Source organism: Onychomys torridus, chromosome 2 (assembly GCF_903995425.1).
Source record: "Onychomys torridus chromosome 2, mOncTor1.1, whole genome shotgun sequence".
NCBI lineage: Eukaryota > Metazoa > Chordata > Mammalia > Rodentia > Cricetidae > Onychomys > Onychomys torridus.
The window spans coordinates 113,340,128-113,351,678 of record NC_050444.1 but is presented as its reverse complement, the minus strand read 5'-3'; positions in this window follow the sequence as shown (position 1 = coordinate 113,351,678).

The window sequence follows — 11,551 nt, the reverse complement described above, 5'->3', positions numbered from 1 at the left end:
ACACACTGAGTAAATTATTTATGTGTTTGGACCATCTTTCAAAGCTCCATTATTATTCCTTCTCCCTGTTCCACAGAGACAAGACGCTAGTAGTCGCAGTGCATTAGTTAATTCCATAGCCCCATTGTGAATCTAACAATATTTCATCCTCTCAATACCACAGTCACTCCAAGTGTTTCCAACTTCACAAATAAATAATTCCTGTAAGAAAATGGAGTTTTCCCATCGGTTCCTATGAGCTCATAGCAGGACAGAGCTAGGTCATGAGGCCCTATTGATTAGTCCTGATGTAGGGAGATGGATTCTCCCAGATGGATCTCACATTAGTAATAAAGATTGTGCACTGTTGTTAGTTACTGTGTAATGAGAGTGGACGGGAAAAAAATATCTGTTAGAAAGAATGGATGAAAGAGTCACATTGACTTGGATTCCACATGAACTTGACAGCCTTCTAGACCCTATTCCCATAGCATGTGCATCATTGCACAATTGCAACAAATCAACAAGTCCATGAGATGCCCACTTGACAGAAGAAAAGGCTGAGGATTTGACTAAGGTCACTTAATTTATACACAAGAAAGTTAAAACTATTTGCCAAACACAGAGTCTTTTCAGAACCAACTATTCAAGTGCTTTTTGAATGAGAGTCATTGACCTAAGGCTTGTAATTTTGTATCTTTGGATAACTGTGACATGTAATGGTGGAAGACTATCATAGGAAATAAAGATAACTCCTTGTCACATCCTGACACTGCCCTGGAGCTAGACAGGGGGAGAAAATAACTTTTTTTTTGAGCTGAGGATATAACCCAGGGCCTTGTGCTTGCTAGGTGAGTGCTCTACCACTGAGCTAAATCCTCAACCTGAAAATAGCTTTTGATGAGATAATAATATTGGTAGAATCTGATCTTAGAAAAAAAAAAAAAAAGAGTAGAGACTCTGAACTTGGAAAATTGGACTTAAGTTCTGGGTTCCCAATATTATCTCAACAGCAAGAGCAAATTACTTCACTGTCTAAGATCTGCTTCAATTGGAATGGGCTATTTTAAATTTATATTGATTTGGAAGAAGCGTTCCCAATTTCTAGAAAGACTGACTGCTACAACACTTGCCTGACAGCCGAGTTGCACCCACTAGTGTAATAGTGGCATGACTGTTATGGGGGTAACAATCTATTTTCTGATTTGATTTGAGGCCTGCCTCCCAGCAAGGAATTCATGCCTACTACTGCTGGGGAAGTCATAGGCTCTAGGGAGGAACTACTATTGTCATTTTCTAAATGGTAATATCATCAAACTACTTTTTAAATTTATGTTTATAAGCATCTATCTGTACATTTCTCAATGTTGGTGAGAGAAACTTCTTTTATCAGTAGGCAACCGTCAAGGTAGGGATGTATTGTGCTGGGAATAAGAAATTCTGAGCCATAAATGGGATATCTGTATTAGCATCCTAGACCCCAAGCTCAGAGGACATCATAGAAGAGGGAGAGGACAGAAGTGTCATGGAATGCTACCTTCTGAACAAAACATAGGTGTTGTAATGAATGAAAGTAATAGTTGCTCTTGTGTTTCTGACTTAGTGACCAAGGCTCAAGAAGAGGTGAGGTTAGGGTGATGCAGTCTTCAGGCTCTAAATCTCCTGACCATTCATATCAAAATCTAGCATAGAGCAAAAGGTGTAGGGCACCACAGAACAATTAATAGCACTAGCCTTAGAGGCAGAAAACCTGGGCCTGGGTCAAACCATGCCAGGTTCTCTGTGTTATTGATCAATGATAAAGAACATAGTACCATAAGGTGTTACATGCCAGCAATGAAATGTCTTAGGATATATCAACACCTGAAGACCTGAAACAAGTTGCTCATTCTCAGTCTAATGTTCTTTCTCCTGCCTCCTCTCTTCATCTCTCCTCTCTGCTGTCATCCTCTACTTCTTCCTCCTTCTGTCCCCAACTTCAGTGTATATGTGTGAATGAAATTATGATAAGAAAAAGTACCTACCAAATATCAAATGTTTTCAATATTAAATGGAATCAAACATGTGTATATTATAAACTGTCATTCATAATTAAGACTTCAGACTTTGGAGCCAGAGAACTTTGGTTCAAATCCTACCTCTGTCAATTACTATGTGACCTTAGAGAGAAGTCATTTAACATCACTGAGCCTCAGTTTCCTCAAAACTAGAAAAGTCACAGTAATATTACCTTACTGCTGTTTTGAGAATTTAATACATTCAAATTCATAAAGTACATATAGACCAGTGTTTGGCTCAAGGCAAATCTTACATATTGTATCTGCTCTCATTGTAACTAACCACATGTTGCCCTTCCTGTTCTTCCTAGGGAAGTACACCAAATTCATTTTGCCAAGTTTATTCTCCCAGACACTGTGCTGATTGCCTTCTTACCAAACTTGAATTTAAAAATTAGGAGCTAATAGCTCCCTCTGCTGCCAGAATTGAAACAGCACTATTCATTTGGACAGTTTTATTAATATTCTGTCCTTCGTGCCCTGCCAGTTTGGCCTCCTGAAAATATGCTTGCTAGACTGATGAAATTACTCTTATGTACTAATATCATCAGCAATGCATTTTCTAAGCAGCTGACTCATAATTTTTTTCAACCAAAAAAGAACTACCCTTCTAGACTGGAGTTAGAATTTGAATACCTGCCTTTATGGCACTTACATTAGGAAGGCTCAGCAGGTTTAGTAACAAGGAGAGTCCTCTTTGCATCTGGAAAAAAACTAGAGTTGAAACACTAGATCAGCTTGTTCCCATCTACAAATTATTTCCATTTCTTAATGTGTAATGTAGCTGTTTTTAAGGTGAAAGGCTTGGTCTTGGAGAGTGAAGAGAGAGAAGGAAGGGAAAGGATGAGGAGAGAAGGAACAGGAGGGGACACAGAGAGTGGAAGGGAAGGAGAAGGACTTCATTTGTGTCCAGGACTTTGTTTGGGAAACTCTTCTCAGATTCAGAGGTAGGCAACCAGCCTTTCTACCTAGGTGGGCCTCATACACTGAGTAAAATGGCTTCATTTCCCAAGAAAAGAAGTAGAGTTTGTTGAAAACCTATGAAACCAGAGTACAGGGGTGCAGTGGGGTAGGCAGGATAGGCTCTCAGGTTCCTCAGCAACTGTGACATGCACTATACATTGAAGGCAGAGACTAGAGAGAACTGTGAAGGTACCCTCACAAAGATATAATAAATGTTCAAGGTGACAGATATACTGTTTCATGATTCAGTCACTACACAATTGTATAGGCAAATTTTTAAAAATAGATAGATAGGTAGATATATAGATGATAGATAGAATTATAGATAGGAAGGTAGGTAGGTAGGTAGGTAGATAGATAGATAGATAGATAGATAGATAGATATACAATTACTGAGTCTACCAAACAATTCTAAAATCACTTCTGACTATGCTGTTAGATAGCTTGGAAGTAACTCTCATTCCATCCTTGTACCACAGTGAGATGAAGTTCCTATGCCTAGATACAGACGTAATTAGTGAGACATTCGAGTTTCAAGTCTGATGGCTAAAACCCAAGCCACCTACCACACTCTCTCCAAAGACTGAGACTCCATTTGGAGAAAGAGGAAAATAGTGGCCTGAAATTGTAAGGAGAACATCAGAAGTGATCAGATAAATGGTGCCTCAAGAGAATAGGACCCTCTGAGCTGCACTATTGCCATGGAAGTTCTCAAGGACCAGGGGTAGGTCATCCTTCCCTCCCTTCTCAGGAGGAAGCTTTGGTCATCCTAAAAGGACTCTCTGTCATCTGGGATTCCATGGAACATGAAAAACTTTCAAAATGATGCAGTCTACTGGAAAGGTCTAACAAACATTCAAGAAAAAAATCAATTCTATACAGGTTTTTCTAGTATACAGAACAGGAAGTAGCACAGACAACACATATTTTACTTGAATACCAAAGCCAAAAAACTACAATGAAATTTGCATTCTCTTACCTCTTATGACTAAGCACTTAATATCCTCAGCAAAATATCAAATCCAATCCAACCGTGTATAATGCTAAGTGAGACTGTCCTAGGGATGTAAGGCTGGTTCAACCTCAAAAGTCAACCAGTGAAAATTACAATGCTAATAAAGTAATGAAAAGAAGCCACCACATAAACACAAATTGTTGAGTCCAACACTAGAGTTCTTCTAATGATAAGATGAAGAACCAGTTGTCCTCAATAAAGTAGAAAAATCTTGAATCCATCTCCTTGGACCACAGAACTGTGTGGTTAGACTTCCACTCTTGTAGAAAGCCGCAAAAGTTCTTAAGTATAGAAAGGCAATAGCACAGGTACTCTGCTCACAGGTCTCTATACTTCTGTTCTTACTCCATTCTAGTCATGTAATTCCTTTGTTACAATCACCAAAGTGATTATTTTATTATTATTATTATTATTATTATTATTATTATTATTATTATTGGTTTTTTGAGACAGGACTTCTTTGTGTAGCTTTGCGCCTTTCCTGGAACTCGCTTTGTAGACCAGGCTGGCCTTGAACTCACAGAGATCCACCTGGCTCTGCCTCCCAAGTGCCGGGATTAAAGGCGTGCACCGCCGCCACTGCCGCCGCTGCCCCCACCACCACCACCTGGCTGTGATAATTTATAAATAGTCTTAGTTGTGACTATTGAAAAATATCACCAAAATCTAAGTGTCTCTCTTTTTTGTCTTCAGGTAAATTCCATTGGTTCCATCTCTGGAAAATCCCACAGTTTCATATCTTACAGTAAATACACACACACACACACACACACACACACACACACACACACACACACACTGGGGTGGAGAGAGAAAGACTGTCCTCCTTTTCTGAATTCTTTCATGGGGTATATTTAATCTCACTTGTGTCTCTATGACAATCATCAACCACAAACTATTCTTAGTCTTAGCAATTTCAAAGTGAAGTAAAAATTGGTGGAGAAACTTCTCTGTGTATGTCTTCTTATATTGCACCTTTTAAGTGGGCTTGAATTGGTTTAAAGATTTATTATTTTAAAAGTACTCAAAAATTTAACTCTCTCTCTGATATATCTAATTTACAGAAAAGGTAGAAGACATCAATGGATGGGATAAGATTCTGCCATTCACTCAGTTATACATGACTGGAGCCTTGGATTTAAACCATGCTACATGGTATGCAGAGGCATTATGGCATCCAACCTAGAGAGAATGTTGTCACTGGTGGCATTAGGCAACTATGTAAATAATCACTTGTTAATGGCAACCATTCAATGAGATCTTACTATGCCCACCCTCATCATCTATATTAGTCATGTTGTGGCTGCTGCTGTGACAAATTTTGAGGGAAACAATTTAATTGAGAAAATATTGATTTTTGTCTGACAGTCTCTGAGGTTTCAATTCCTTATGGTGCAAGAGAATGACAGAGCAAAGTGGCTGACATCATGGCAGCCAGGAAGCAGAGATGAATAATGGCTGTGTCATTGGATTCCACCATCTTTTCTTTGTGTTCTGGTGGAAACTCCAGCTTAGGAAATTGTGCCACCCATGTTCACACTGACATTTTTGCTCATCCTCTCAGGAAACATGCTCATTTATAAAGAGTGCTTTATAACTGTTCTAGTATTTCTTTGATCTAGTCAACTTGGGTGATCAAGATTAACTATCATAAACTCACTTAATCCACCCAGTCACCTTTTGGAGTATAATCTTCCCCACTTCATTAAAATATGAAGGGTTAGAAAAGCTGTTAGAAGCATTCTTGCAGAGGACCTAAGTTCACTTCCCAGTACCCATGACTAATGGCTCACAATCACCTATAACTCCAGCTCCTAGGGATCCAACACCCTCCTCTTGTCTCCACTTATACATACATAATACACACACACACACACACACGATTAAAAGATTTTAAACAAGCAAATAAATAATGAAGCTAAGACAGGTCATTTAATGTAACAAAAGTGATAAACAAGCAGTCACTGACAGAGAAAGAACATAAATTTAGTCTTGTAGTCAAACTCTGGGTTCATAATAGAAGACTTTCCTGCATTTTGGAAATTAAAGGTCCTGAAAGAAATGTATTCCTGGGCTGGAGAGATGGCTCAGCAGTTAAGAGCACTGGCTGTTCTTCCAGAGGTCCTGAGTTCAATTCCCAGCAACCACGTGGTGGCCCACAACCATCTGTAATGAGATCTGGTACCCTCTTCTAGCCTGCAAGCATGCATGTAGGCAGAACACTGTATACATAATAAATAAATAAATAAATCTAAAAAAATGTATTCCTAATGTCGTGGAAGTGGTGTGTAATGTGAGTGTGTTTTAGGAATCTCTAGGTGAACAAGACTCATACATATATTTAAAATGAGGTGTATTAGACTGGAGAATACAATAATGGCTGTCTTCATACTATGAATGTTGCAAAACCATAGTTGCTTGTTTTGGTAAGCTGGATGCCTCGGTAGCCTTAGTCTGGTACTGAAGGCCTCAGGGATTCACAGGGAGCTGCTGGTCTTCTATCCAGACTAGAAGCCTGAAGAAGTTGGGTTCTGATATCAGAAAATGAATGTCACAGCAGTGGCAGCAGCAACAGTGGTGGCAGCAAGAGAGTACATGAATTTGCAAACAGACATATGACCTCTCCAGCAAGATGTGAAGGCAAGTGAGCGAAATGGAAGCAACATCCTTTCTTTAAAGAATGCTTAGTCTTTCAGTGTCCAATAATTCAAATATAATAATATAGACTTATACTACTGACATTATCTGATTACCAATGTTATATTACTTGATAAAGAAACAAAGCATAGAACATTCAAATATCTACCTTAATATATGTATAGGTATGCACAAACATGTTCATAACAAAATAGGATGGAAACAGTCATGGCAATTGCAGCCCTCATTTCTGTAAGTAGCTGTGTGGTCTGGGCTAGGATTGACAGCTGCCTTCCTCTACTTTTTACTCCATGTTTCCACAGCCCCTCAGCACATGTTGGTTCTTTCCTCAGAGAGACCTAAACTTTCATTGACGAAGTATTTGAGCCATTTATCATCCCATCTGCATTAGGCTGTTGTAGTTTCCCATTGACGTTAATCACAGGACATGATGACACCAAGATATGCCCTCAAGGATTCTACTGCACACTTGAAGCACTCCTCCTCTTCACTTCCATTGCAAAGAAGCAGTGAAATTTCCACCCACATAGCCTGGATCAATTACCCGACCTAGCACTATTATTAAACTCTTAGCATGTTGAATTAAGCTTAGGAGGTACCCAAAGTGGCCAGGGGAAGTCTGAGCTTCCAGTTCAATGGAACATCTGTTGTGACCTTCCAGCAGAAGCATTTCCTCTTCTGGAAATAAAACTTCTGGTCAACAGAGCATAGGGTTGTGGGAATAGGGAGCAAATTTTTTTTCTAGTGGGTCTAGGAATAATGGAGAGTGATACTATTCCCATTTTCACTTCCTAATTCCCAGACCTGTGAATCCTGTCCACAGAAGAAACAGTGTCGTGTATTGGATACTGACTTGGAGCTCATAAAGCCTTTTAGACAACCCCCAACTCAGTCTTTCAAGCTATTTTAACATCTAATTGCCACTGTACCTGCATCTTCAAAGGACCATTCCACTGTTCTATCAAGCCTGATACTTCAGGATGGTGGGGGACATAGAAATCATGAACTCACTGTCACACTTCTTTGGCTATGAAATGAGTTCCTCAGTCAGAAGTGATCCTCTCTAGAATATCATTATGGTGGGTAAGACATTCTGTAAGTCCATGGATGGTTTTAGAAAAGGCATTAGGTGAAAGAAAGGCAAATAAATAAACAGAATAAGTGTTTATTCTAGTAAGGACAAATGCTGCCTTTTAACTGATGGAACTGGTACAATGTAGCCTACATACCATCAAATTCCTGGCTCGACCATCCCCAGGGAATCATACCACATCAGGGACTCTGATGCTGGCATATTTGACACTCAGAAGCAGCTGTATCCAGCTCAGCTTTGGTGAGTGGAAGTCCATGGTGTTGAACCGAGCATCACCTCCATTTCTGACACTACAGCTGTGCTTCTCTATGTCTGGCTGGATGGTGTCTTCCTGGCTTCTGGCCCCAGGCATCTCCCTCATTCTCTCCTCCATCTTCTCTCATTCTTCTCTCCTCTTCTCTGTCTGAAACATAGATTTTTTTCCTCCTATTTATTGTCTCTGTTCACCAGTCCCACCTATCCTTTCTCCTGCCTAGATATTGGCCATTAAGCTCTTCATTAGACCAATCAGGTGCCTTAGGCAGGCAAGGTGAAACAGATGCAACATATCTTTACATAATTAAATGCAGCATAAACAAAAGTAGCACACCTTTACACAGTTAAAGTAATATTCTGCAGCATAAACAAATATAGCACACTTTGCCTAGTTGAAATAATATTCTACAACACAGGTGCAAAAAATTTATCTTTCATCTTAGAAGAGATATCTCTTCAGGCCACTAAGATGATTCCAAATGCTGGATATAGAACTGTAACACTTAATGTTTTCCCTGCTAGGTTTTGATCTTGCTTTGGTTGCTATATATACCTTTCCTTGCTATATCTCATTCCTTCCTTTTGGAATGGGAACATATACTCTGTTATTGTATGTCGGAAGCATGTAATTTTGATAAATTGTACAAAGTTCAATTAGTTAAGAGACTGCCTTGAGTTTTGGATGAAATTTTAGACTTTTAAACAGTGCTGGAATTGTTAGAGTATAGCAACCTTTGAAGTTGGACAGGGGTCAGGGTGGAACTTACAATTGGATTGTGAAATGTTGTTCCCTATAGGCCCATATTTTGAACATTTGGTCCTCAGCTGGTGGTGCTGTTAGAAAAGGTTGTAGAGCATTGCTGCAGGGAGCGGGTCACTGGATTGGGACTTATGACTGGCCCGGCTTTCCTGTTTTCTCTGTTTCCTAAGCCTGAATTCAGTGTGACCAGCCATCCTCTGCTTCTGCTACCGTGCCTTCTCTGCCTACTACCATGTCTTCTCTGTCATGATGCACTGTATCCTGCTTGGGCTGCAAGCAAAAATAAGCCCTTTCTCCCTTAAGTTGCTTTTGTCAGGGTATTTTGTCACACCAAGGAGAAAATAATTAACACAGGGTGCTAGTGAAGCAATAGCAAGAAATGATCACATATGTTTGGGACAGTAGTCCAGAGAAACTACATAGCAATTGAGAAGCATCTTGATTGACACACAGGATTTGAAAAAGTAGGGAAGAATGAGAGAAGGATTGCAGATTTCTAGAGGAAGGCTGGTGTATAGGAAAGGGTTCTCTATATACAGACAGCCATCCTGTGGGGAGGGAGGGTGTGGCCACTTGGTGTTGCTACTGGTTATCTAGTGTTTTGTAAGAAATGTGTTCCTGGTTGTAAGGAATGAAAGTTTGATTTGGTGTAATTTCCCCTATCAATTAAGTCGCTTTTTCTTATAGATAGCAGGGTTCCTGCACTCAGGACACTACCATTCTGTCAAGAGCGAGAGAGAGAGAGAAGTCAAACAAGCTACAACACAAGAGTAAGTTTTATGAAGAGAGTAAGCAGAGCTTTAGTAATTCAAACACAATCAAGGAACGCCGAGGGTTGAGTTGAGAGCTGGAGGCTGCATGGGTGTTGCTCACCAGACAAAGGAACCTAGTCTTGAGTTGTAGGAACAGCTTGTGCCAAGCCCAGACGGGAGACAGACCAGAAGCAGCTTGTTTGGGAGGCTGCAGGTGTTAAGTACTGCAGAAGACAAGCGAGCAGGTGGGAATTGATAGCATGGAAAGCCAGGGGACTACCAGAGGTCAGCTGCTGATGAGATTGTATGGTGTTAAAGTGAGGATGTGGTAGGGTGCCCTGGCCCTGAGCAAGCGTGGGCTGGCTTCCCAGGGCAGTCAGCAAATCAATTACGCCCTCCACCGACTTTCGCCTTGTGTATTTAGAATGCATGGTGTTCCCCTGCCAAACATCTGCTCTCGCTATTAAGCATGCCATGGTAACCATTGCACTCAGTGCGTCAGCGCCACCAGGATTGGTAATAATCACAAGTGTCAAAACCGAGAAAGAATGGGGGAAGAAAGCTGTGCAAAAATCCAGCGGCAAGATGATTGGACTGGAGCACCACTCTGCAGCTCGCCAGCTGCGCCTTCTGCTGCCCTGCTGGGGGCAGGGGAGCTGATATGGCTCTGGTCTCCTTTTGCCCCTTCTGTTGATCCCTCTTCCTGTATTATTCATTCATCCACTGCTTCCCCCGACATTGGAAAATATGCCCGGCCTTGCCAGCGCAACATATGTGCCCCTGCGCCATTGTGTATGATGAATACACCCGCCAAAAGCTCACCAGACCTAGGGGCCTCTGGGTGCAGCCCCAGCATTGACACGGGCAGGCAGTGGCGTGTCCTGGCGGGAGGCCACAGGAAGACACAAACCAGGCTTGGGCTTTCAGCATGACTACCTCAGAGCCTGGAGACTTTGGCAAATCTCTTAGGCTCTCTGAGCCCAGCTTTTGCTCCCTTTGGGGGAAAAAAAAATAAGGAGTTAGGAGTGCTTATCAACTACAGCCGCTTAGATGCTTAAAGGGAACCAGCTGCCTTTCACGAGAGCCCAGCGTAGGCCTTCAGGGTCAGCTATATGATTTTCTTTTTAATTGTGCTCCCAAAAATAGAGATAAATAAAATTGCTAGGCACTATGCCCAACTCTTTATTCAAATTATTGGATCTCCACAGTCATACCCAGGAAACGCGGTTGATACTGTTTCACGGGAAGACTGAGTTTAGCAAATGGTTAAAGGTTAAGTGGCTTGTCAAGCCCTAAGGCAGTGGCATTAGCAGGCCATAGGGTGAGCTGGGAACTCAGCCTCAGCCCTGCTTGCTGCTTCAGCCACGCTGCTGGCTCTCTTGCCTTGCTCTTCACTACTAAGAAGGAAATACTATTTATACGCCCCAGGCTACAGGAGCCATAAAATGAAGTTATTTCCTCTTCCAAACAAAAGCCTTTGGAAAAGCAGAGCCAGCTCTCACTGCCCCAAATTTGTGTTCGTTCTGACCAAGCAGTGCCAGGTCCCTGGACAGATGCCCCCTCCTCCAATTATGTCCCTCCACCGTGGTGAATGCCTCTCTCAAAATGGGCTCAAACCTGTGCTGTGGGATTCCTGTGTGGGAGTTAGGGCTTCCCTTTCCTCTAGTCAGCACATTTAGGGGTTCACAGATAGTCAGGATAGCAAAGTTGGTGCCACCATCTGGAGTGTGCCCCTTTGGATGGCTTTTGAGCTTTCCTGGACACTATTTCCAGCAAGGCTCCGTAACGTGGGTTCCAGCGCCCTCAAGCGGACAGGGAGAGAAATCAATGAAAAGGACAGGAGAGTCCTTTTCATTGTTTCTATTAACAAAGCAAGATGATCATAAAAAGCACTCTCCCCCACATATACAGCTAGTGTTTGAATTTCTTTCCAGCTTGGGGTGAAAATGGGTGACCACCCTGCAAAGGTCCTGAAGCAAGCAGGAACCTCCTGACCACCGATGCTATTTCTTGTGCCAA